This window comes from Palaemon carinicauda, chromosome 23 (genome assembly GCF_036898095.1).
Source record: "Palaemon carinicauda isolate YSFRI2023 chromosome 23, ASM3689809v2, whole genome shotgun sequence".
Taxonomy (NCBI): Eukaryota; Metazoa; Arthropoda; class Malacostraca; order Decapoda; family Palaemonidae; genus Palaemon; species Palaemon carinicauda.
In genome coordinates, this window is record NC_090747.1 from 71,572,687 (window position 1) to 71,600,235 (window position 27,549).

At 44.8% G+C, this 27,549-nt stretch overlaps 1 protein-coding gene across 2 annotated transcripts in view; it reads left to right on the forward strand.

Annotated features, from left to right (window-relative positions):
- Positions 1 to 248: 248 nt before the first annotated feature.
- Positions 249 to 27,549, forward strand: part of GAA1 (glycosylphosphatidylinositol anchor attachment 1) — a 205,125-nt gene continuing 177,824 nt past the window's right edge. The window contains exon 1 of one of the 2 annotated variants that reach the window (XM_068347028.1): positions 249 to 485. The gene's annotated coding sequence lies outside the window, so the exon portion shown is untranslated. Of the gene's footprint in view, positions 486 to 938; positions 1,048 to 27,549 lie in introns of those variants that run through there. The other variant, XM_068347027.1, reaches the window with a different exon arrangement.

Below are 27,549 nucleotides of genomic sequence, written 5' to 3' on the forward strand. Positions count from 1 at the left end.
GTATATGAAAGTGTGCAAAAGGCGAATAGATGCAATAGCCCTGGGAATTGAGAGGAGAAGGAGTCAAAGGAATTTGACATTTATCTGGGTGGAGTTACTTCTTCGTATGCAATCATAATTTTTGCAGAAAATACTACAGTACTTTAATTTTTGTTTCATTAACTTAGAAGTAAATAATTTGTTTCGTTAAGAAATGTGCTTTTACGTTTAGACTTCATTGGTACAGGTCTTATAGAATATAGTGGATCATGGTAAAAGTAGAATTATCTTACCTGAAAAATATTTTATCTAAACAGGCGACCGGAACTACTACTGCTTTGATTTTAGATTCTCTGTAAATCTTATGAGGGAAAGATTCGTTATACTGTATCTATTCATTTATTAAACGAGTACGTCAACTTTTGCTTCTACAGTAGGCCTGTACAGTAGTTATTCGGTGTTTATTTTGTTGGCATCCGCTTTCCAACTCGAATTTGGTGCTTCTGGTGAGTTAATTTTTATTCGTTTTTGTCATGTTCACAGATTTTCCAAATAACTAGGTCATCACTGTCATTGACCACTTTTTGTTCTCAGTAGGCTTATACACCTATGATTTGATCCTGCACTATCTTCCAGTTTTTCCTTACTTCTTCCACCATGAATACATATATGAAACATTTATTATCTTATTGTGGAAATTTAGAAATGCTTAACGCGACAAATGAGGTAGTTTAGAAAACGTCTCAAATACCCACCTTCTTTTCTATCGATAATTTTGACATTTTCACAGGATACATAGGTGACAAAACGATTACAACAAAGCCTAAACTTTATTTGGTATATACCGGACCACAATAATGTTTACTATTGTATAAATTCCCATTAAAACACAAATTCTGGACCCTGTAGAGAATACCATTCTAATGATGAAAAACCCAAAATACATTTTGCGTCTCTATCAATTTTTATAACAACTTCAAAAATGTAAACAAACTATGACAGACTAGACCGACTAAGACAACAAGTGCAGTTGCAAGAATCGTTTATTTGGTGTAGGTAATAACTCAGGTAGGGCTCATGTATATAAGTAAAGAATGTACTTATATCACTTCGAATTTGTAACAACTGTGCAGACTCTAATATTTTAATACGCACTAGCCTTAAGTCATTTTAGGACGGCCCAAAGTAGACCGGCATTCATCCTGTCTGCTACTGCCATTATTAAGTAGTATACATTAGGCTAATGTTATCCAAACCTTAGTATAACCAGCCAATATTAACTTATAAATCTGGGTGAAAATTCTTTTAGCGTAGTGTGGTCAGAATGTAGAATGCTGGAGTGATAAATATACTGTATGGTACTTTTATTAGTAAATATATGGTATTTTAATTTTTAGCCAAATATATGAACCATCTATCTTTTTTCATAGTTAGTTTATGTTTTATCCATTTGTGACTATGAATGTTTTGGTAAATCATGGGTTCTACCCGTCCATGTAAAAAGCAAGGGGTTTTTTGGTTGGGGAAACGCCGATAACGAGCAATTTACAGCAATATTAATGGTCAGATATTTAAACTAAACGCAAAGTAACTAGTTGGAAAAAGATATGGTTCTTGTAAATTGTGTGAAATTGAAGGGTCATTATGACCTATGATTTAAATAATTTTTGTAAAATGGTCTTTGGTTGCAAATAAACATTATCTCAATGCTCCTCTGTTTTAGCAAGTGCTAAATAGATATGCTGCACAAGCCATCGTGGTAGGTCACTATTAAATTATCGTGTTTACCTATATTTTATATCATGTCCCTCAAATGGTAATTTTTTGGTAAAATTTTATTTACGGTTGGGGAAACATTTCAAACAGAAATTATATGTTTTCCTGTAGTAAATAACGTGATTTAACCAAATTTGACCATTTCAATCGCAAGCAAACAGAATAACCAGTTCAGCTAACTTCATTTTACACAGAAGTTAGTCAAACTGATTTTTCTGTTTGGTTGAGATTGAAATTAAGCACAAATTTGGTAGAATCATATTACTACAAGAAAATATATATTTTCTGTTCAAAATGTTATACCCTAAATCTAATGGTTCTTGTTCCACCGTGGGCTCGCTTCACTTGCCGAAAAATAAAAACATCAAGCTCTGTATGTACTGGCAAGCAGTAATGTTGAGCTGTGCACGCTAACAACAAGATAACTTTAATAATGAATTGCATTCACTAACCAGGTATAAAACTTGAAATAAAAATAATGACTTACTTTATGATCGGGACGTCGAAGGCTTTGGTCTTCTAGCAACTGTTGCTGTATCGGAGGTGGCGGGGGGGGGGGGGGGGGGGAGATAGAGGTGAAAGTGTTAATTACATCTGGTGAATCATTGTAATTTCCATGAAACGTCCCTGCGGCTTGTTAGTACGGATAACTACAACCATTACACATTTGTATAGGAAGTTCCATAATACTGTAGCTCACAAAAGGAGTAGAATACGATATAAGGTTTAACACGGACAAAGGTTTTACAGGGAAAAGGGCTTGGGAAGGGACTGATGCAAGCACTTGAAGATATAAGGAAAGGGGGAGGGGAAATATTGACCGCCCTGTGGAAAATTTCCATATGTATGTGCACGTGATTGGTTAATGGAAACGGAATGGAGTCTACAAATTAAACTTGAATGAACTTGCATAGGAAACTTGTTCAGAGAAAGTATTTATGTGAAAGCTGGGTGTGATAAGGTAATAACAACTGGTATGAAGAAAAAATAGTAAGTTAAAATGAAGAGAATAATAAATGTTATTTAGTGGTAATTTATTGAAATGTTGTAATAAAGGAGAAAACAGTTGAAAGGGGTATCTAAACAAAGAGAAATATACAAGTGGGTATTGCATCAACGAATGAATAACAACATTATGAGAGGGGTCAAGAATCGTAGTATACTTGAATGACTAGGGTGAAATATATGCTCACGTGGGTATTGCATAAACATACGGTATTAGAAGAATGGTAAGGGTAGAACACAATATGCCCACGTGAGTATTAAATAAAAGAATGGGTACATACGATATTAGAAGGGTCAGATCAAGAAGAATACTTGAACGTCGGGGTTAAAAATGAGGAAGGTTAATAAGAAAATGAGTAAATCTTGCATAAAACGTAATACTTGCATGTAGGTATTACATAAAAGGAAGGGTACAGTTGTATTAGGTCAAGTAGAATACTTGAATGTCGCGGGTAAAAATACTTGAATGACGTAGGGAAAAATGGGGAGGGGTTATAAGAAAACAAGTAATCCTATTGGTAAAAATTAAAGAGGACGAGGTTTATGTGCAGATCTAATTATGGTATGTACATGCGAACGAACGGGAGTGAATACAATCGACCCGTAGAATGTCAACAAATAAATGAAAAATATACTGTTTGCATAGGATACTGTATAGATAATTTGTGCAGTTTTCCATGGATTTATTATATGGCCAAGAACATAATTTAGTTTCTTTTACTATTATATACCATTTCCCCAGTATGTTTTCCCCACCGAAAACCCCGAGTTCCCACTGGAGTCCCAGTTTATTGGTGGATATAGATATATATATATATATATATATATATATATATATATATATATATATATATATATATATATATATATATATATTTTTAAATATTTAACTTAGCCGGTGAATATATAATAGCTGCTGCTCAGCGGCTCGACAGAAAACGCACACAAAAACTCACAAGCGATCGCTATGAAGGTTGCGGGTGTGCCCACCAGCGCCAACTATCGGCCAGATACCACACATGCATGTAAACAAGCCTTCAATTCTTCTCTGTCGACCTTGACGACAAGACGTATCAATACTCGCTGTATAACCTGGAGTTTTAAATATTTAACTTAGCCGGTGAATATATAATAGCTGCAACTCTGCGGCTCGACAGACACATACATAAAAAACTCGCGAGCGATCGCTATGCAGGTTGCGGGTGTGCCCACCAGCGCCAACTGTCGGCCAGATACCACTCTCGGATGTAAACAAAACCTTCAATTTCTTCTCTGTCGACGTTGACGACAAGACGTACTTTTACTCGCTGTAGAACCTGGAGTTTTTCCCATCATATTTGGTGAAGTACTTTAATTTGGTTTGAGCTTTCGCAGTACAGGTGTTTTTCTTCAAAATAAACCCTTGAACTCTTTTTTGATTCGGATTATTTGTTGATGACTCAGATCGTTTTTTTGAATTTTCCCTTGACTAATTCAAAATGGCTGACCCTTCTCAAGTTCCCAAGTTTCGAAAGTGTAATGCCAGGGACTGTAATAGGCGTCTTCCAAAGGCTTCTCTCGACCCTCACACTGTTTGTTCCAATTGTTGGGGTAAAACCTGTCAATTGGGAGATCGGTGTGAAGAATGCGTGGGCCTTTCGGAATTCGATTGGATCGAATTTGATAAATACACACGCAGACTAGAGAGAGATAGGGTAAGGAGAAGTTCTTCTAGGTCCGTAGATTTTTCCTCTCCACATGCCCCTGAACCTAATCCTTCCCCTGTAGTGGTTGTTCCTAACCCCCCTCCTAGCACTCAGGAACCGTCTATGCAAGACATGATGCGTGCTATTCATGCCTTGGGGGAGAGAGTTGAGGCTTTAGCAAGTGACCGGAATCAACTCATGGCGGACGTGAAGGAACTCAAGTGCCAAAGTGCCACGGCGGAAAGTGGGAAAGTGCCAAGTGTTACGCAAAGTGTTGTGAACAGTGTTGCGACCGAGGGTTCGTCTGTTCGTGCCTGTCGTCCACCTAGTCCGGGACCTCTTGCAAGCTCCCAAGCCCAGGGGAGAAGCAATATCGTACGATTTATGGGTTCGAGAGGCCTTGATCAGCGAACAGACGTTCCCTCTTTGGTATCAGGCGTATCTCGTCAAGATCGCCCCTACCATAAGACGAGAGAGCCCACTTTTACCTCGTCGTTCGAAGGCGTTTCACGTAAGAAACCTTGGACCAAGGTCTCTAGACCGTTAAAACGCAAGTCGGTCCCTTCAGGACAAGTCCAACGTCCCGGATGTAGCCACTGGGACAGTTCGGACCCGTTGCCGTCATCTGATGACTGCTCGCCGCCTAAGAGATGCAAAGTTGTGCCGTCTCAGTCGCTAACCCCATCTGTTACCGCACCTGCTTCCGTAGACCCTAAATGGATGTTACTGCAAGACATGCAGTCTAAGCTTGCGTCCTTGATGGAGGACTACAACGCTGAGAAGGTTTCCGTTGAACCTACTGGCCATCAGCCATCCAAGCGTTCTGTTGTGCGTCCTGTTGACGTGGGTATAGCTTTCTCGCGTCAACCAGTTGGGGTTGTTCCTCCCCCGATGCGATCCAGTGTGGATTTCCAGCCGCACGTTGACGTTAGGCAACGCACTGATGCGATTGGTGACGTTCAGGACGTTCACCAACCATCAGAGTTGACTTGTTTTGACGCGGTGCGTCAACCTCCGCAACCCGGTATGGTTTTGACTGCACAACCCAGACGGTCTAAACAGTCTCGGGTGGACGCTGTGCGTCTACGCGCACCTGTTGTTGTTGACAGTTGCCAGACTGTTCAGCAGTTTCAGGACGCTGCGTCCTGCTCCGTCACGTATGCACCAGTACGTCCGGACTCTGCGAGTCAAACGTTGCCTACACCTTTGCCGTTTTCTCATCAGTTATCAGATGAGGAACTGTCAGATGAGGACGTTGCTGAACCACAGCCTGAGGATCAGCCTTCAGAATTAGATGAGCCTAAAGCAGTTCCACCATCTTTGGACTTTAGAAAAGTCATGGTTGTTTTTAAAGAGTTGTTCCCTGATCACTTTATTTCTGTGGCTCCTCGTTCGCCGCCGTCCGAGTTTGTTTTAGGCGTTCCTGCTACCATGCCAGCCTTTACGAAACTCGTCCTCTCTCGCTCATCCAAGAGAGCTTTACGGCTGTTAGGCGATTGGTTAGAGACCAAGAGGAGTTTAGGGAAGACGGCATTTGCCTTCCCCCCATCTAAACTCTCGTCTAGATCGAGCGTCTGGTATGCCACGGGAGAAGTTCTCGGCTTGGGAGTTCCTGCCTCTGCCCAGGGCGACTTCTCAAGTCTTGTAGACTCTCCCCGTCGCCTTGCCATGAGACGCTCGAAGATTAGTTGGTCACCTTCAGACCTGGACCACCTTCTTAAAGGCATATTTAGGGCGTTTGAAGTCTTTAACTTCCTGGACTGGTGTTTGGGAGCCCTGAGTAGGAAAATCTCATCTGCCGATAGGGATGTTTCCTTACTCATTATGTCCTGCATGGACAAGGCCGTCCGCGATGGGTCCAACGAGCTTGCCGCTTCATTCACGTCCGGAGTCCTTAAGAAACGAGAGTCTCTGTGCTCTTTTCTGTCAGCAGGAGTGACGCCATGCCAAAGATCTGAGCTACTCTTTGCGCCCTTGTCTAAGTGCTTATTTCCTGAAGTCTTAGTTAAGGAAATTGCCTTGTCTTTAGTGCAGAAGGACACCCACGATTTAGTTGCGTCCTCGGCTCGCAAAGCTCCCCCTTTGCCTGCCTTGTCTGCTAGACCTAGGATAGACACTCCAGCGTCCAGGTTTATCCCGCCCTTTCGTGGCAGAGCCTCCAGCAGGGGAGGTGCTCGTGCCGAAGGGAAGAGAGGAAAGAGGAAAGGATCCAAGTCCTCTCGGGGCAGAGTCTGACTACCCGCAACTTCAGACAGCAGTAGGTGCCAGACTCAAGAACTTCTGGCAAGCCTGGGAGAAGAGAGGCGCAGATCAACAATCTGTGAGGTTGCTCAGAGAGGGGTACAAAATCCCTTTTGTACGCAGACCTCCTCTAGCGACGTCCCCCATCGATCTCTCTCCCAGGTACCGAGAGGAAGCAAAGAGACAAGCCCTGAAACTGGAAGTGTCTCTTTTACTAGAGAAGGGAGCGGTGGTCAAAGTCTCGGACCTTCAATCACCGGGGTTTTACAACCGTCTCTTCCTAGTATCAAAGAAGACAGGAGGTTGGAGACCGGTGCTAGACGTCAGTGCTCTGAATGTCTTTGTCACAAAGACGAAGTTTACCATGGAGACCACAAAGTCAGTCCTAGCAGCGGTCAGAAAGGGAGACTGGATGGTCTCTCTAGACCTAAGGGACGCTTACTTCCACATCCCCATTCACTCAGACTCCCAACCTTTTCTGAGATTCGTCTTCGACGATGTGGTGTACCAGTTTCGGGCCCTGTGCTTTGGCCTAAGCACGGCTCCTCTCGTGTTTACGAGGCTTATGAGGAATGTGGCAAAATTCCTCCATTTATCGGACATCCGAGCCTCCCTTTATTTGGACGACTGGCTTCTCAGAGCCTCTTCCAGTCATCGCTGTCTGAAGGATCTCAATTGGACTCTAGATCTGACCAAGGAATTGGGACTCCTAGTCAACTTGGAAAAGTCACAGCTGGTCCCATCCCAAACTATTCTGTATTTAGGGATGGAGATTCACAGTCAAGTTTTTCGGGCTTTTCCGTCGGCCCCCAGAATAGATCAAGCCCTGCTCGTCATCCAGAAGATGTTGAAGAAAGAACGCTGCTCAGTCAGGCTTTGGATGAGTCTGGTAGGAACGCTGTCATCCCTGGAGCAATTTGTTATCGCTAGGAAGGCTACACCTCCGACCTCTACAATTCCATCTAGCTTTTCACTGGAAAAAGGACAAGACGCTAGAGGCGGTCTCGATCCCGATTTCCGAAAAGATAAAGACTTGTCTGACTTGGTGGAAAGACAATATCAGTCTACGAGAGGGTCTTCCCCTAGCAGTTCAGAAACCCAACCACGTTCTCTTCTCGGACGCATCGGACTTGGGCTGGGGCGCGACGCTGGACGGTCGGGAATGCTCAGGTCTGTGGAACTCGAGTCAGAGAAGCATGCATATCAACAGCAAGGAGCTTTTGGCGGTTCACCTGGCCTTGATAAGCTTCGAGAATCTCCTTCGAGGCAAGGTGGTGGAGGTCAACTCGGACAACACCACGGCCTTGGCGTACATTTCCAAACAGGGAGGTACCCACTCACTGACTCTGTACGAGATCGCAAGGGACCTGCTCATCTGGTCAAAAGATCGAGGCATCTCCCTAGTAACGAGGTTCATCCAGGGCGACTTGAACGTCCTAGCAGATTGTCTCAGTCGGAAAGGTCAAGTAATTCCAACCGAATGGACCCTCCACAAGGATGTGTGCAAGAGACTTTGGGCGACTTCGGGTCAACCCACTATAGATCTCTTTGCAACCTCGCTGACCAAGAGGCTTCCAATCTATTGCTCTCCAGTCCCAGACCCAGCAGCAATACATATAGATGCCTTCCTCCTAGATTGGTCTCACCTAGATCTTTACGCATTCCCACCATTCAAGATTGTCAACAAGGTACTGCAGAAATTCGCCTCTCACGAAGGGACAAGGTTGACGTTAGTTGCTCCCCTCTGGCCCGCGAGAGAATGGTTCATCGAGGTACTTTGATGGCTGGTAGACGTTCCCAGAAGTCTTCCTCTAAGAGTAGACCTTTTACGTCAGCCACACGTAAAGAAGGTACACCAAAGCCTCCACGCTCTTCGTCTGACTGCCTTCAGACTATCGAAAGACTCTCGAGAGCTAGAGGCTTTTCGAAGGAGGCAGCCAGTGCGATTGCTAGAGCGAGGAGAGCTTCTACCATTAGAGTTTACCAATCGAAGTGGGAAGTCTTCCGAGACTGGTGCAAGTCAGTTTCCGTATCCTCGTCCAGTACCTCTGTAGCCCAAATAGCTGATTTTCTCTTATACCTGAGAAAAGTTCGCTCCCTTTCAGCTCCTACGATCAAGGGCTACAGAAGCATGTTGACCTCGGTCTTCCGGCATTGAGGCTTAGATCTTTCCAACAATAAAGATCTGCAAGACCTCCTTAAGTCTTTTGAGACCTCTAAGGAACGTCGTTTGGCTACACCTGGGTGGAATTTAGACGTGGTCCTAAGATTCCTCATGTCAGACAGGTTTGAGCCTTTACATTCAGCCTCCCTGAAAGATCTCACTCTTAAGACTCTTTTCCTGGTATGCTTGGCCTCGGCTAAAAGAGTCAGTGAGCTTCATGCCGTCAGCAAGAACATCGGGTTTTCGTCAGAAAAAGCTACTTGTTCTCTGCAGCTTGGTTTCCTAGCCAAGAATGAGCTACCTTCTCGTCCTTGGCCTAAATCTTTCGAAATTCCTAGCTTATCGGAGATCGTAGGCAATGAACTAGAAAGAGTATTATGCCCTGTTAGAGCTCTTAAGTTCTACTTAACTCGTACTAAACCTTTACGAGGCAAATCTGAAGCGTTATGGTGTTCGGTTAAGAAACCATCCTTGCCTATGTCAAAGAATGCTTTGTCATATTTTATCAGATTGTTAATACGAGAAGCTCATTCACACTTGAGTGAGGAAGACCGATCTTTGCTTAAGGTTAAGACGCACGAGGTTAGAGCTGTAGCAACTTCCGTGGCCTTTAAGCAAAATAGATCTCTGCAAAGTATCATGGACGCAACCTATTGGAAGCAAGTCAGTGTTCGCGTCATTTTACTTAAAAGATGTCCAGACTCTTTACGAGAACTCCTACACACTGGGACCATTCGTAGCAGCGAGTGCAGTAGTGGGTGAGGGCTCAACCACTACAATTCCCTAATTCCATATCCTTTTAATCTGTCTCTTGAAATGTTTTTAATTTTGTTTTTATGGGTTGTTCGGAAGGCTAAGAAGCCTTTCGCATCCTGGTTGATTTGGCAGGTGGTCAAAGTCATTTCTTGAGAGCGCCCAGATTAGGGGTTTGATGAGGTCCTGTTGTATGGGTTGCAGCCCTTGATACTTCAGCTCCTAGGAGTCTGTCAGCATCCTAAGAGGATCGCTGGGCTCCGTAAGGAGTAATCGTCTAAGTCGACTTCCTTACCAGGTACCTATTTATTTTGGTTTTGTTATATTGATAACTGTCAAAATGAAAAAACTCTTAGCTTATACGATGTAAACATATTTAACTCTGGTCTCTACCCACCTCCTTGGGTGTGAATCAGCTATTATATATTCACCGGCTAAGTTAAATATTTAAAAATGATATTTTAATTATAAAATAAATTTTTGAATATACTTACCCGGTGAATATATAAATTAAACGACCCTCCCTTCCTCCCCAATAGAGACGCAGTGGGACGAGAAGAAATTGAAGGTTTTGTTTACATCCGAGAGTGGTATCTGGCCGACAGTTGGCGCTGGTGGGCACACCCGCAACCTGCATAGCGATCGCTCGCGAGTTTTTTATGTATGTGTCTGTCGAGCCGCAGAGTTGCAGCTATTATATATTCACCGGGTAAGTATATTCAAAAATTTATTTTATAATTAAAATATCATTTTTCTCAACATATTTGGTGAAGTACTTCATTTTGGTTTGAGCTTTCGCAGTGCAGGTGTTTTTCCTCAACTTAAACTCTTGAACTCTTTATTGGACAGATTTAATTGTTGATGACTTGGATTGTTTTTTGGACTTTCTTTGACTAATTCAAAATGGCTGACGCTTCACAAGCCCCTAGATTTCGTAAGTGTAATGCTAGGGAATGTAATAGGCGTCTTCCAAAGGCCTCTCTCGACCCACATACTGTGTGTTCCAATTGTCGGGGTAAAACCTGTCAATTGGGAGATCGGTGTGAGGAATGCGTGGGCCTTTCGGAATTCGATTGGCTCGAATACGACAAGTATTCTCGTAAGCTAGAGAGAGATAGGGTAAGGAGGAGTTCCTCTAGGTCAGTAGATTTTTCCTCTCCACATGCCCCTGATCCTAATCCTTCCCCTGTAGTGGTTGTACCTAACCCCCCTTCCGGCACTCAGGAACCATCAATGCAAGACATGTTACGTGCAGTTCATGCCTTGGGTGAAAGAGTTGAAGCGTTAGCAACTGATCGTAATCAACTCATGGCTGACGTTAGAGAGCTTAAGTGTCAGAGTGCCACAGCGGAAAATAGTGGGAAAGTGATTAGTGCGCAAAGTTTTGTGAACAGTGTTGCGACCGAGGGTTCGTCTGTTCGTGCCTGTCGTTCACCTAGTCCGAGACCTCTTGCAAGCTCCCAAGCCCAGGGGAGAAGTAATGTCGTACGACTTATGGGTTCGAGAGGCCTTGATCAGCGAACAGACGTTCCCTCTATGGTATCAGGCGTGTCTCACCAAGATCGCCCCTACCATAAGACGAGAGAGCCCATTTTCTCCTCGTCATCCGAAGGCTTTTCGCATAAGAAACCATGGAGCAAGGTTTCTAGGCCCCTTAAGCGAAAGTCGGTCCCTTCAGGACAGGTCCAGCGTCCTGGATGCAGTCATTGGGACAGTTCTGACCCATTGCAGTCATCGGATGACTGCTCGCCGCCTAAGCAGCAACGTTACACAGGCTTAGAGAGTCTTGCTGTAGGCAAGGTTGTGCCGTCTCAGACGTTAACCCCGTCGTTTACCGCACCCATTCCCGTTGATCCTAAATGGGTTATACTGCAAGACATGCAGTCTAAGCTTGCCTCCCTTATGGAAGACTATTCTGCCGATAAGGTTCACGTTGATCCTCGCCGTTTATCTCATCGAGATCCTGGCCTTCAGCCGCCCAAACGAACCTTTGCTCGTCCTGTTGACGTTGGCGTAGCTAAGTCACGTCAGTCACGCTATGTAGAGCCTCACTCGATGCGGTCACGTGTTGATTTTCACCCGCATTTGGACGTTAGGCCACTTCCTAATGCTCCTGTTGACGTTCAGGACGTTCGCCAACCATCGGAGTTGACTTGTTTTGACGCTGAGCGTCAACCACCGCAGTCTAGAGTTGTTTTGACTGCTCAGACTAGGCAGTCAAAACAGTCTCGAGTTGACGTCGAGCGTCCTCCCGCTCCTGTTGTTGTTGACAGTTCACAGACTGTTAAGCAGTTACATGACGTTGCGTCCTGGACTGCTACTAATGCACCAGTGCGTGTGGACTCTGCGTGTCAAGCTTTGCCAACCCCTTTGCTTGTTACTCAGCAGTTGTCAGATGAGGACGTTGCTGACCCTCAGCATGATGATCATCCTTCGGATGTAGACGAACCTAGATCAGTTCCTCCATCAATGGACTTTAAAAAAGTCATGTTAATTTTTAAGGAGTTGTTTCCCGATCACTTCGTCGCTGTTGCTCCTCGCTCGCCACCGTCTGAGTTTGCTCTAGGCTTACCTGCTAACATGCCAGCCTTTACAAAACTTGTGCTCTCTCGCTCTTCCAAGAGAGCTTTACGGTTTTTAGGCGACTGGTTGGAAACCAAGAGGAGTTTGGGGAAGACGGCATTTGCCTTCCCTCCGTCGAAACTCTCGTCTAGATCGAGCGTCTGGTATGCCACGGGAGAAGTTCTCGGCTTGGGAGTCCCTGCCTCTGCCCAGGGTGACTTCTCAAGCCTTGTAGACTCTCCCCGCCGCCTAGCCATGAGACGCTCGAAGATTAGTTGGTCCTCCTCGGACCTTGACCATCTGCTGAAAGGCATTTATAGAGCCTTTGAAGTTTTCAACTTCCTTGACTGGTCTTTGGGAGCCTTAAGTAGGAAAATCTCATCCGGCTGATAGAGATGTCTCCTTACTGATTATGTCCTGTATGGATAAAGCCATCCGCGATGGTTCCAACAAGCTCTCCTCATCTTTTACGTCGGGAGTCTTAAAGAAGCGAGAGTCCCTTTGCTCTTTTCTTTCGGCAGGAGTTACTCCCTGTCAGAGATCTGAACTGCTCTTTGCTCCTTTATCAAAGTTTTTGTTCCCGCAACAATTGGTTAAGGACATAGCTTCTTCACTCGTGCAGAAGGACACCCATGACTTGGTGGCGTCCTCTGCTCGCAAAGGGACTCCTTCTACATCCTTTTCTGCTAGACCTAGGATAGACACTCCGGCGTCCAGATTTATTCCGCCCTTTCGTGGCAGAGCTCCCAGCAGGGGTAGTACTCGTGTCGAGGGAAAGAGAGGAAAGAAGAGAGGAGCCAAGTCCTCACGTGGCAGAGTCTGACTGCCCGCAGCCTCAGACAGCAGTAGGAGCCAGACTGAAGAACTTCTGGCAGGCCTGGGAGAAGAGGGGCGCAGACCAACAATCTGTGAGGTTGCTCAGAGAGTGGTACAAAATTCCATTTGTACGCAAACCTCCTCTAGCGACTTCCCCCATCGACCTCTCTCCCAGGTACCGAGAGGAGTCAAAGAGACAAGCCCTGAACCTAGAAGTGTCTCTTTTGCTAGAGAAGGGAGCGGTGGTGAAAGTCTCGGACCTTCAATCACCGGGGTTTTACAACCGTCTCTTCCTAGTACAGAAGAAGACAGGAGGTTGGAGACCGGTGCTAGACGTCAGTGCACTCAACGTCTTTGTTACGAAGACAAAGTTCACCATGGAGACCACGAAATCAGTCTTAGCAGCGGTCAGAAAGGGAGACTGGATGGTCTCTCTCGACCTAAGAGACGCATACTTCCACATCCCCATACACCCAGATTCCCAACTGTTTCTGAGGTTTGTTTTCAACAATGTGGTATACCAGTTTCGGGCCCTGTGCTTTGGCCTAAGTCCTGCTCCTCTCGTGTTTACGAGGCTTATGAGGAATGTAGCAAAATTCCTCCATTTATCGGGAATCCGAGCCTCCCTGTACTTGGACGACTGGCTTCTCAGAGCCTCGTCCAGTCATCGCTGTCTGCAGGATCTTCATTGGACATTGGATCTGACCAAGGAATTGGGACTTTTGGTCAACCTAGAAAAGTCCCAGCTGATTCCATCCCAAACTATACTGTATTTAGGGATGGAGATTCGCAGTCCAGTTTTTCGGGCTTTTCCGTCTGCCCCCCGAATAGAGCAAGCCCTGCTCAAAGTCCAACTGATGTTGAAGAGAGAACGATGCTCAGTCAGGAATTGGATGAGTCTAGTAGGAACTCTATCATCCCTGGAGCAGTTTGTCTCGCTAGGAAGGCTACACCTTCGACCTCTCCAGTTCCATCTAGCCTTTCACTGGAAAAAGGACAAGACATTAGAGACGGTCTCAATCCCGATCTCCGAACCAGTAAAGGCATGCCTGAATTGGTGGAACGACAATATCAGTCTGAGAGAGGGACTTTCCCTAGCAGTTCAGAACCCAAACCACGTACTATTCTCAGACGCGTCGGATTTGGGTTGGGGTGCGACCCTGGACGGTCGGGAATGCTCAGGTCTGTGGACCTCAAGTCAGAGGAGCATGCACATCAACGGCAAGGAGCTTTTGGCAGTCCACCTGGCCTTGATGAAATTCGAGAGTCTCCTTCGAAACAAAGTGGTAGAGATCAACTCCGACAATACCACAGCCTTGGCATACATTTCCAAGCAAGGAGGCACCCACTCCCTGACGCTGTACGAGATCGCAAGGGACCTGCTCATTTGGTCAAGAGATCGAGGCATCTCCCTGTTAACGAGGTTTATCCAGGGCGACTTGAACGTCTTAGCAGACTGCCTCAGTTGGAGGGGTCAGGTAATTCCTACGGAATGGACCCTCCACAAGGACGTGTGCAAGTCTTTGGGCGACTTGGGGTCAACCCACCATAGACCTCTTTGCAACCTCGATGACCAAGAAACTTCCAATCTATTGCTCTCCAGTCCCAGACCCAGCAGCAATACACATAGACGCATTTCTTCTAGATTGGTCTCATCTGGACCTATATGCATTCCCACCATTCAAGATTGTCAACAAGGTACTGCAGAAGTTCGCCTCTCACGAAGGGACAAGGTTGACGTTAGTTGCTCCCCTCTGGCCCGCGAGAGAATGGTTCACCGAGGTACTTCGATGGCTGGTAGACTTTCCAAGGAGTCTTCCTCTAAGAGTAGATCTGTTACGTCAGCCCCACGTAAAGAATGTACACCAAAGCCTCCCCGCTCTTCGTCTGACTGCCTTCAGACTATCGAAAGACTCTCTAGAGCTTGAGGCTTTTCGAAGGAGGCAGCCAGTGCGATTGCAAGAGCGAGGAGAGCTTCTACCATTAGAGTATACCAGTCGAAGTGGGAAGTCTTCCGAGACTGAGAAAAGTTCGCTCCCTTTCAGCTCCCACGATCAAGGGCTACAGGAGCATGTTGGCTTCGGTCTTTCGGCATAGAGGCTTAGATCTTTCCAACAATAAAGATCTACAAGATCTCCTTAAGTCTTTTGAAACCTCTAAGGAACGTCGTTTGGCAACTCCTGGATGGAACTTAGACGTGGTCCTAAGGTTCCTCATGTCAGACAGGTTTGAGCCATTACATTCAGCCTCCCTGAAGGATCTCACTCTCAAGACACTTTTCCTAATGTGCTTGGCTTCGGCTAAAAGGGTCAGTGAACTTCATGCCTTCAGTAAGAACATCGGCTTTTCTACAGAAAAAGCCACTTGTTCTCTTCAACTTGGTTTCCTGGCCAAAAATGAACTGCCTTCTCGTCCTTGGCCTAAATCTTTTGATATTCCTTGCTTATCAGAGATAGTAGGCAACGACAACGAACTGGAAAGAGTGTTATGTCCTGTTAGAGCTCTTAAGTTCTATTTAGCTCGTACTAAGTCATTACGAGGTAAATCTGAGGCATTTTGGTGCTCAGTTAAGAAACCATCATTGCCTATGTCAAAGAATGCTTTGTCATATTTTATCAGATTTTTTAATACGAGAAGCTCATTCTCACTTGAATGAGAAAGACCGATGTTTGCTTAAGGTTAAGACGCACGGAGTTAGATCTATAGCAACCTTCGTGGCCTTCAAGCAAAATAAATCTCTGCAAAGTATTATGGACGCGACTTTTTGGAGAAGCAAGTCAGTGTTCGCGTCATTTTACTTAAAAGATGTCCAGACTCTTTACGAGGACTGCTACACACTGGGTCCATTCGTTGCAGCGAGTGCAGTAGTGGGTGAGGGTTCTACCACTACATTACCCTAATTCCAATATCCTTTTTAATCTGTCTCTTGAAATGTTTTTTAATATTGTTTTTTGGGATGTACGGAAGGCTAAGAAGCCTTTCGCATCCTTGTTGATTTGGCGGGTGGTCAAAGTCATTTCTTGAGAGCGCCCAGATTAGGGTTTGATGAGGTCCTGTTGTATGGGTTGCAGCCCTTGATACTTCAGCTCCTGGGAGTCTTTCAGCATCCTAAGAGGATCGCTGGGCTTCGTGAGGAAGACAGACTTATAAGGCAGAGTAATCGTCTAAGTCAACTTCCTTACCAGGTACCTATATATTTTGATTTTGTTATATTGATAACTGTCAAAAACTCTTAGCTTATACGCTGTAAACTTAATTAACTCTGGTCTCTACCCACCGCCTTGGGTGTGAATCAGCTATTATATATTCACCGGCTAAGTTAAATATTTAAAAATGATATTTTAATTATAAAATAAATTTTTGAATATACTTACCCGGTGAATATATAAATTAAAGGCCCTCCCTTCCTCCCCAATAGAGACGCAGCGGGACTAGTATGGGGAACTAGATGAAATTTCACTAAATTTCAAAATTGATTGAGCTCCATTCAGGTAGATATCTTGTAACGGTAGTCTTGCACGAATTGAAGTGGAGGGGTGGGAAAGGCTGTTGTAAAACGACATTGAGGATAATATACGTAGATATTTTGGTGGTCTTCAATTTGCTCAAAAGGTCAGCTGATGATTGCATACAAAAAGTAGTTGTTCCCTAACCGAAATACAAACCACGTTATTTAAATAGGGTATCACTTTCGGCGTAGCTGAAATGACGAGCCAATAAATTTTCAACGAGGGTTTACTACCCCCTCGCTAGGGGAGGAGTAGTTAGCTACCCTTCCCCCCTCACACACCGGTAAACTAGTTCGCTTTGTTTCTGGCTCGGGTGATGAACAGATGTGTCTGCTCTCACCCTCGCGTATTGACAGCCTTAATCTTTTCTGCTTTTTCTTTCAGTTGTGTGTTTGAAAGTTGGCCTCTCTCTTTATCATGCAGAAATGCCCCGGATTACCAGACTGCCCTTGTGGGACATATATGTCGGCGGTCGAGACGGACCCTCACACCTTGTGTCCATTCTGCAGGGGCCAACGGTGTGATAAGGATAAAGTTTGTTGTGAGTGTAGGGAGTGGTCTACCTCCCAGTGGGAGAGGTTTTCCCGGCGCCGAAAGAAGAAGTCCAAGCGGGATCTTTCTCCTTCAAGGATCTCCTTGAAGAAGGAAATCTCCAAGAACTCTTCTTTCGTTGCCCGAACCTCCTCCGAAGCTCCCACTCGATCGGTCTCTCCCGAGAGGCCGTCGAGTGGTAGCGTAGGCCATACTTGTGTTAACCGACCTCGGGGTTCGGGAGAGGGAGTTGCCTCCCATAGCGAGGCAGCTCCTCCTCCTCCTCCGGGGGAGGAATTATCAATGAATGTTGCTAATGATGATTTATTGTAGCTTTGGGCTTCCTTGGGGCTTAAGGGTTTGCCCTCCAGGGAAGCCCTGTTTGACCTTATCCAGTTGGGAGCAGCTGTCAAACAGTCGCCGGTAATAGCGGAGGTTGACCCTCTGTATATCGTCGACGTTGTTGTGGCAGAGGCTTCCGGCTAGTTGGGTCAAACCTCTGCCTTGGGTGCTGATGTTGCTGAAGGCTTGGTTCCCCCCTCCGAACATCCTTCGAGGGAGGGGTCAAGTCCAACGGTCTCTCTTGCAGGTGTTTCTCCCCCTCTTCGGAGGACTGACGATGGTGTTCCTGATGCCCCCAGAAGACGTATCCGACGCTAGGCTCATCTTCCTCTTCGCCGTAGAAGCCTTCCTTCTCCCCACAAGTGAGTTAGGAGGCGCCTTCTCAGTCCCCCGCAGAGGATCCTCCTCACCGTGCTTTGACCATTGCAGCTGTATCACTGGACCTCTCTGCACATCGTTCGCGATCTCCTCCGCCTGCCAGACCTGCTGACCTTCCTTCTCCGTTCCTGGCAGCTGACGCGCTGTCACGCCCCCCGTTTTCAAACGGGCACCGGTCCCTTCGGGGCAAAAGGGGCTTGCTCGCAATGTGGGAAAGTCCCTTAAGTGCCAGATATCCCCTGTGCGCCCACGCTCTGTGGGCCAATTCGATCTTGAAACGACGTGATGCGGTGGTAGAGAGGTTCTATTTGAAGGTCTCAACCGTCGAAGTCAGCAAGCTCAGACACTCTTCCCTTATGGGAAAGAGCCTGTTTGAGCCCAAGGACGTGGAACAGGCAGCTGAGAGGTGGAGGAAATCCAATCAGGATTCTCTCCTCCAAAGGGCTCTCACATCGAAGCCCTACAAACCTCCAGCACCTCAACAACAACCTCGCCAGTCCAAAACGACGAAACCGGCAGCGGCAGCGAAGACAACGGTTTCCAAACAGCAGCCCTTTCCTGTCAAAGACAGGAGAGGCAAGAATCCTAGGGGGAGCGGCCGAGGCCGCAAACGCTAGGATTCGCAGTCCCCTGCATGTCCACCAGTGGGGGGATGCCTACAAAGTTGCACAATCAGGTGGCTGCAACTCGGGGCCGATTCCTGGACGGTTTCTGTAATCAGTCAAGGATATCGCGTCCCGTTCATAACATCTCTTCCTCCCCTGACAGCGAATCCAGTGTCGTTGAGCTCCTATGCCATGGGATCGGCAAAGGGGCTAGCCCTACGGGCAGAAGTCAAGACCATGTTAAAGAAGGATGCTCTCCAAGAGGTCGTCGACGGGTCCCCAGGCTTCTTCAGTCGACTCTTTCTTGTAAAGAAGGCGTCTGGAGGCTGGAGACCAGTCATCGACCTCTCAGCTCTGAACATGTTTGTCAAACAAACTCCGTTCAGCATGGAGACCGCAGACACGGTCAGACTTGCAGTGAGACCACAAGACTTCATGTGTACACTAGATCTGAAGGACGCGTACTTCCAGATCCCAATCCATCCGTCTTCAAGGAAGTACTAAAGATTCAGCTTAGACAACAAGATCTACCAGTTCAAGGTGCTGTATTTCGGTCTCTCCACAGCACCTCAAGTTTTCACCAGAGTGTTCACCTGATCTCTTCGTGGGCACACAGGATCGGCATTCGTCTACTCCATTATCTGGACGACTGGCTGATCCTAGCAGACTCGGAGTCGACCCTTCTTCGACACCGAGACAAGCTTCTGAGACTTTGCCAAGATCTAGGGATCATGCTAAATCTCGAGAAGTCTTCTATGCTTCCATCTCAACGACTGGTATATCTAGGCATGATCTTGGACACCAATCTCCACAAAGCCTTTCCATCAGACGACAGGATAGCAAGGCTGAGGAGGGTCGCAGATCCTTTCCTCAGACGAGAAGAACTCCCAGCCCAATCGTGGTTACGTCTCCTCGGTCACCTTTCCTCTCTGGCCCGTCTAGTTCCAAATGGGCGCCTCAGGATGAGATCCCTGCAATGGCGGCTCAAGTCTCGGTGGAATCAAGGTCACGATTCCCCGGACATTTTGGTCCCAATGGGTCCTGCGGAACGGACGGACCTTCAATGGTGGGTGACAGACGAAAACCTCCGAAAGGGAGTGGCTCTTCTCGTCCTCCCCCCGGATTTGATGCTGTTCTCGGACGCCTCAAAAGAAGGGTGGGGGGCCCACGTTCTGAACCACAGGACCTCAGGCCTATGGTCAGAATCAGAAAAGTGCCTCCACATGAACCTGCTAGAGATGAAGGCCGTCTATCTGGCTCTTCAACAGTTCCAATAGTACCTGGCGGGTCACTCCGTGGTGGTGATGAGCAACAACAACACGGTAGTGGCTTACATCAACAACCAGGGAGGTACCTTTTCACATCAGCTATCCCATCTTGCAGTTGAGATATTGAGATGGACTGAAGTCCACTCGATTCCACTATGGGCTCGCTTCATTCCGGGCAAAAGGAATGTGCTCGCCGACAGTCTGAGCAGAGCATCCCAGATAGTGAGTACCGAGTGGTCTTTGGATCCTCTAGTAGCCAACAAAGTCCTGACTTTGTGGGGTTCCCTGACGGTGGATCTGTTCGCGACAGCCTTGAATTTCAAGCTCCCCCTGTACTGCTCCCCAGTCCCGGACCCCAAGGCACTCTGGCAAGATGCCTTCCAACAATGGTGGGACAACATCGAAATTTACACCTTTCCCCCGTTCTGTCTGATGAGAAGGGTGCTCAACAAGAGCAGAATATCTGTCAACCTGTCAATGACCTCAATAGCTCCGCTATGGCATCACGCAGAGTGGTTCTCGGACCTTCTGCAGCTCCTGACGGAACTCCCGAGAGAACTCCCTCCTCGACACGAGCTACTCAAGGAACCACACGCCAACATCTTCCACAAAGCCGTAGCATCGCTTCGGCTTCATGCCTGGAGACTATCCAGCATCTCCTCACAGAGAGAGGCTTTTCGCAACAAGTTGCGGAAAGGATGTCTCGACACCTGCGAAAGTCATCCGCAGGAGTCTACCAGGCGAAGTGGAGAACCTTCTGTGGTTGGTGTCGTGGAAGGGGTATCTCTCCCCTTGATGCCACTATTCCAGCAATAGCGGAGTTTCTTGTGTATTTGCGGGAAGAAATGCGCCTTTTAGTCTCGGCAGTGAAAGGCTATCGCTCAGCCTTAAGTCTTGCCTTCAGGCTAAAAGGAATGGACATTTCCTCCTCGCTAGAACTTTCTTTACTCATACGAAGTTATGAACTTACCTGTCCTCAGGGCTCTTAAGAGACCTCCGTGTTCCTACTTGCTTTGGCTTCGGCCAAGCGAGTCAGCGAACTTCATGGTCTCTCGTATGACATCACCCATTCAAGGGGATGGGGGGAGGTAACGTTCAGGTTCGTCCCTGAGTTTGTAGCTAAGACTCAAAATCCAGGAGTGCCAGGCCCCCGGTTCTACTCCTTCCGGATTTCGAGTCTCCGTTCTGTAACAGATAACCCAGACCATCTCCTACTGTGCCCAGTAAGGAGTCTGAGGCTCTATCTTAAAAGAACAGCTGCAGTTCATCCTCGAGTGCAAGCATTGTTTGTGAGCACAGGAAGGATGAAGAGGAGGGTCACTAAGAATACTATTTCAGCGTGGATTCGCAGGGTCATCCACCATTCCCTGAATCCAGACCCTCCTCCGTCACGTCGCCCTAAAGCACATGATGTCAGAGGCATCGCTACGTCCCTGGCGTTCAAGAGAAACTACTCAGTGACGCAGGTTCTACAAGCAGGGGTTTGGAAGCGTCAAACGACCTTCACAGCCCACTACTGCAAGACGTGACCCACAGGAGGCTCGATACATTCTCTATCGGCCCTGTGGTGGCTGCACAACAGCTGGTCTAAACCTCAGGCTCCTTAATCGACAAGTAGCAGAAGGTTGAGGGCATTGTTACCCAGTTTTAGTCTGCATGAATGAAAAGGTATGCCTGGCCCTTATTCTTTTCTTCATCCTCCCCTCTCTTGGGGAAAGCAGCATCCTGGGTTCTCTGCACAGCTGACCTCAAACCACTTCAGGTAAACCATGCTTCCTTGTGTTCCTAGTATTAAGTTAATACTGTCGCGTCCCCCATACCCTTACGAGGTGGTATTGGGAACGTCCTAACCTAGAATTCCATCTAAAGGACTCCAGGTCAACTTCCTAGGACGAGTCACACTTCATTCCTTCACACACAAGCTTATGTTGGCCGCGATCCTTGCAGAGCAAGGTACTTGCGAGGTGCAGGGACTCCTTATCTTGAGTTCTACTTACTCAGATACTGAATCCCCGGGCAAAGCCAAAGCCAGTACGGCTGGGACTTACCACCCTTCCTAAGGGTTAAGTCACCCTATTTAAATAGCATGATTTGTATTTTGGTCACGGAACAAATGACAAATTCGTAGATAATTTGTATTTTTCCTAACCATACAAACCTTAGCTATTTACACATATTTGCCCGCCAGCCCTGTCCCCGGGATAAGTCCTACCTCTAAGCAAAGTGAACTAGTTCACCGGTGTGTGAGGGGGAGGGGTAGCTAGCTACTCCTCCCCTTCCCCCTCGCTAACTAGCGAGGGGGTAGTAAACCCTCGTTAAAAATTTAATGGCTTGTCATTTCAGCTACGCCTAAAGTAATACCCTATTTAAATAGCTAAGGTTTGTATGGTTCAGAAAAATACAAATTATCTACGAATTTGTCATATTAGGTGCCAAAAGCAAATGCAAACAGTGAGTGTGAGTAATCCACCATCAATCTCCCAAAAGTAAACAATGGACTTAGACAATGAAATGGTGTCATCCTCATTTAAGATGATTGATACAGGATTTATTATGCCCCAGCCCCCATTAGTCATACAGAGAAAAATACCTGCTTAGTCAACACTCATCCATTTTTTTACAGAAAATTCCAGACTTACCAGAAATTAAAGTATAATATATTAACAATCTAATTTTTTGCCATTTTCATAAATCATATATTTTACCAACTGGTTATCTTATGTTTTATCAATTTCTGGCCTTGAATATTGTGACAAGCCACATGTTTATGAGTTTTTCTACTCCATTTAAAAACAATTAGGCCTATGGGGGATCACAGTAGGAAACGTGGGTTTTGGTTTGGAAAATGCCGAAAACGAGTTATTTGCACCAATATTGATACTCAAAAGTGAATTAAAAATACAAGATACCCAATTTCAAAAATACAGTATATGGTTCATGTAATTGTCATGAAAATACCTGTAATTCATATCATGCCAATAACCATTATTGTAAGCTCGTATGAAATTGGTAAGAGGTTGTGGATGTGCTGCGTGTGCCAACCACATATGCACATATTTTGGTGGTATAATTTACTTTTAAATGAGCAACAATAACTCTATAGTGTACAGAAAGTATTATAATTATAACCAATAATTAAAATAGGATAGTTTGTAGCAGGTTAGGGACATCATATAATTTCTTTATTAAGCTTGGTTAGGTTAGGATATGTGAGGGTAGATTAGGGTATGTTAGGTTAGGTTAAGTTAGGTTAAGTTAGGTTAGATTAGATTAGGATAGGAAGTTTTTACTTAATTTTTGAAATGCGTCCCAGCCTCATACAAATACTCCTCAACATAAATGAAATTACCGTAAATTTAGAAATAGATTGATTTCCCCTTGGGCTGACATCTATGGCTATTTTAAAACAACATCCAGGAACTTATGGCAGCTAATGATTAATTGTTCCGTAACTGACATATAGGGGGTACAGTGAACCCTCGTTTATCGCGGTAGATAGGTTCCAGACGCGGGCACGATAGGTGAAAATCCGCGAAGTAGTGACAGCATATTTACCTATTTATTTAACATGTATATTCGGACTTTTAAAACCTTCCCTTGTACGTAGTACTGTTAACAAACCACCCTTTAATGTACAGAACACTTAATGCATGTACTACAGCACCCTAAACTAAAACAGGCACAAATATTAAAGGCGATTTTATATCATGTGTTTCCTAAACACCTAAAAAGCACGATAAAAAATGGCAACCAATGTTTTGTTTACGTTCATCTCTGATCATAATGAAGAAACAAACTCATTTAGTGTACACATATATGTATAGGTTAGTTTTTGCATCGATTATATTGATTATACAGTACTGTATGTTGATTTTTTTATTACCAATGTTTTAGTTTACATATTTTTCTTAGGACTTCCAAATGAAATCTTTTTCTTTATGACGCCGCCTGAAACGACGGCGTGTACGCTCAGTAAACAACCACGCTCAGAACAAACAAGGCATTTAACGCGCATGATGATAGTGATAAATAATGATACAGTACATACAGTATTTACAGTAAAAGCATTTACAAAATATGTTACCTTACAAATATAAATTATACAGTACTTGTACGTAGCAAAGCAGGAAAACAATTTGAGAGAGAGAGAGAGAGAGAGAGAGAGAGAGAGAGAGAGAGAGAGAGAGAGAGAGAGAGAGAGAGAGAGAGAGAGAGAGATTGTTTTACGTACGAATGTAAATTTTAAACAAAAAAAATATGATAGGTTACAACATGTAGACTTTTAAAACCTTCCCTTTAACTTAATGCATACAGTACGTACATTACTAAACTATAAAACAGGTTAAAGTAAAAAATAAAGATTGTTACTGTACTCACCACGAAAGAAGTTCAAGAAAAACTTGAATGACGATGGCGATGAATTTGCTGCACAGTAGAAATGATGATGATGAAGCTGATGATGTGTTCTACTGTGCAGTCAATGATAGTATTTTACGTCTCTTCAGACGGAGGTGTCTTTTCCTGGGACACCTCTTCAACTTCTTCAATTTCTTCCGAAGGCGTACTAGCAGGAGGAACTGGCTCTTTTTTGCGAGGCTGGAAGAACATTGTGATCGGAAGTTGTTGCCGCTGCTTCTTTTTTCGATCCAAGAGCATCCTGTAGGGAGTCATGATGTCATCGACCTTATTTGAGAATTGCATCGAGCGAACCATATCCTCGTCCCACTCTTGTAACATTTCTTTCGCCTCCTTCATATGGTTGCAGAACTTGGCAAGCCGTTCTAATGTTAAGCCCGTTTCTTCGACATTTTCTTGGGTCTCTTCCTGGGTACCCTCACTCTCTTCCTCACTTGCCGATTTCGTCAGGTCTTCGAGGTCTGCGTCAGTTAGGGGCTGGGAATGGCAGTCCAACAACTCGTCGACGTCTTCAGTCGTCATGTCGCCAAACCCGTCACCTCCAATTATGGCAGCCAACTGCACAGATTTCCGTATTGCAGAGTGTTGGATTTCCGACGGAGTAAATCCCTTGTCGTCGTAAACAATATCGGGCCACAGCTTCTTCCAGCTCGCATTCACGGTTGCAGGTTTCATCTCTTGAAGTGCCTTTTGAATATTCTGCAGGCACGTGGCTATGGTGTACTGCCGCCAGTACGCCTTCAAGTTGAAATCTTCATCCTCGTCATCTTGGGCAGCATCCACACACGCAACGAGGTCCGGCAAGGTATTCTTCGTGTAGAGGGCCTTGAACGCCCTGATAACCCCCTGGTCCATCGGTTGAATTAATGACGTGGTGTTGGGTGGCAGGAACTCAACCTGAACGCCCTCACGCGACAGGTCAGTTGCGTGTCCATCAGCGTTATCCATAAGGAGAAGGATCTTGAATGGCAAGCCCTTCTCTAAGAGATATTCATGGACTTGCGGGATGAAACACTGGTGGAACCAGTTGGAGGTCAGCATCTTCGTAATCCATGCTTTTTGATTATGCATCCAGTACACGGGAAGGAGATTCTTATTTTTATTTTTCAAAGCGCGAGGATTTTTTGACTTATAAATAAGCCCCGGCTTTAACAAAAATCCAGCAGCATTGCCACACATCACGAGGGTAACGCGATCCTTGAATGCCTTAAAGCCAGAGGCTTTGGCTTCCTCTTTGAACAGGAAAGTTTGCGACGGCATTCTCTTCCAAAACAAGCCGGTTTCATCCATATTAAACACTTGTTCCGGCTTGTATCCACCTTCAGCGATAATGTTCTTGAAAGTCTGGTTCACGTAAGTTTCAGCAGCGGCAGTGTCAGCGGAAGCAGACTCCCCATGCAGGGAAACGCTTTTCAGGGCGAAGCGTTTCTGAAACTTCGCGAACCATCCTTTGCTTGCGGAAAAACGTTTCTGAGGCTGGGAATCAGTGGATGTCCCTGGTTGAGGATCATCTGCATCATCATCATCTTCAGCATGGTTGCCGTCGTCGTCTTTAGGTTCCTTTGCAGCAAAATTCTCATATAAGCTCAAAGCCTTTGTTTGGATGGTGTTCGTATCCAACGCTATGTTCTTCTTCCGGCAGTCGGCAATCCACACAGCTACAGTGAACCCTCGCTACTTCGCGGTTCGACCATCGCGGATTCACCACTTCGCGGATTTTTTCCATAACCCATATATATACAGTAATATATATATATATATATATATATATATATATATATATATATATATATATATATATATATATATATATATATATATATATATATATATATGTATGCATGTATTTATGTATATATGTAGGTATGTATATGTGTATACATATAAATATATATATATATATATACACACACACACACACACATATATATATATATATATATATATATATATATATATATATATATATATATATATATATATATATATATATATATATATATATCTAAAGTAGGAAGATGTGATGTAGTTCTAAGGGAAAAGTATGGGAAATATGTCTGGGTAATAAGCAAAGCTCTACCTCCAGTTTGTTTCTACATTATGATCAGAGATTAATGTAAACAAAACATTGGTTGCCATTTTTTATCGTGCTTTTTAGTATGTTTAGGAAATGCATGATATAAAATCACCTTTAATATTTGTGCCTGTTTTAGTTTAGGGTACTGTAGTACATGCATTAAGTGTTCTGTACATTAAAGGGTAGTTTGTTAACAGTACTACGTACAAGGGAAGGTTTTAAAAGTCTGAATATACATGTTGAATAAATAGGTAAATATGGTGTCACTACTTCCCGGATTTTCACCTATCGCGGCCGCGACTGGAACCTATCTACCGCGATAAACGAGGGTTCACTGTAAAGCACCTTCCATGCGTACGATCGTTTTATTACGCGTTGTAACGACTCGCTTCGCTGATCTGCTAAAGGTGATTGCAGCAGTCTTTCTAATGTTCGCCTCGTCCTTCTTGATGTAGCGAACGGTGGATTCGTTGATGCCAAAATGGCGGCCGGCGGCCGCGTAACTTCTACCATCTTTTAACATGTCGAGAAGCGTAACCTTCTCAGCTATCGTCATCATCCTTCGGTGGCGTTTAGGCTCACTACCAGCCTTACTAGAAGCAGAACGCTTGGGAGGCATTGTAACAGAAAGTTCAACAAAAAGTTCAACTTAAAACAGTCGCACACAGCACAGATTAAACTTCACAAACTTAAGAACGTCTACTCAGCAATACGCGGAAAGAGAAAGTGAACGATCCAGCCCCGCGAGAACTTTGATGCTGCGGGTAGAAGATGCGGGCAAAACACCAATCACAGGCTAGATAACAAAACTTGAGTTTTGATTCGTCATCTATCAGCGCTTGAACCAATCACAACCCGTCTTACAGTACTATGGTGCGTTGGTTACTCATAGAAGATGCCCCCGCGCATACTGAACGTACGTAGATTAAGTACAATACCGTAATAATAATAAATAATGATAATAATACTGTACAGTAATAATAATAATAATAATGATTAATAATAATAACAATAATAATTTTATTAACAACAACAACAATAATAATAATAATAACAATAATAATAAAAATTTACGTACGCTATTTTACGCCTCTCTCTCTCTCTCTCTCTCTCTCTCTCTCTCTCTCTCTCTCTCTCGTACGCTTACAGTATTCGAAATGTGATTTTTGCAACAAAGAATATTATTGGATGCAGTACTGTACTACGTACGTATACATACAAAAGATTCATGGAAAAGAAGCACATCCATTACAGTACACACCATTCTAATATGGTATGACTGCATCTGATTTGCGTTTCATGTTCGATTTAATTTTACTACGTACTGAATTATCGTATGATCACATTCTCTTTTCGTGTTTTATTTCTTTCTGTGCTGAATTATATATCATATGTAATGCAATGAACAATCAGTAAGAGCAGATATTACTAATTACAGTATT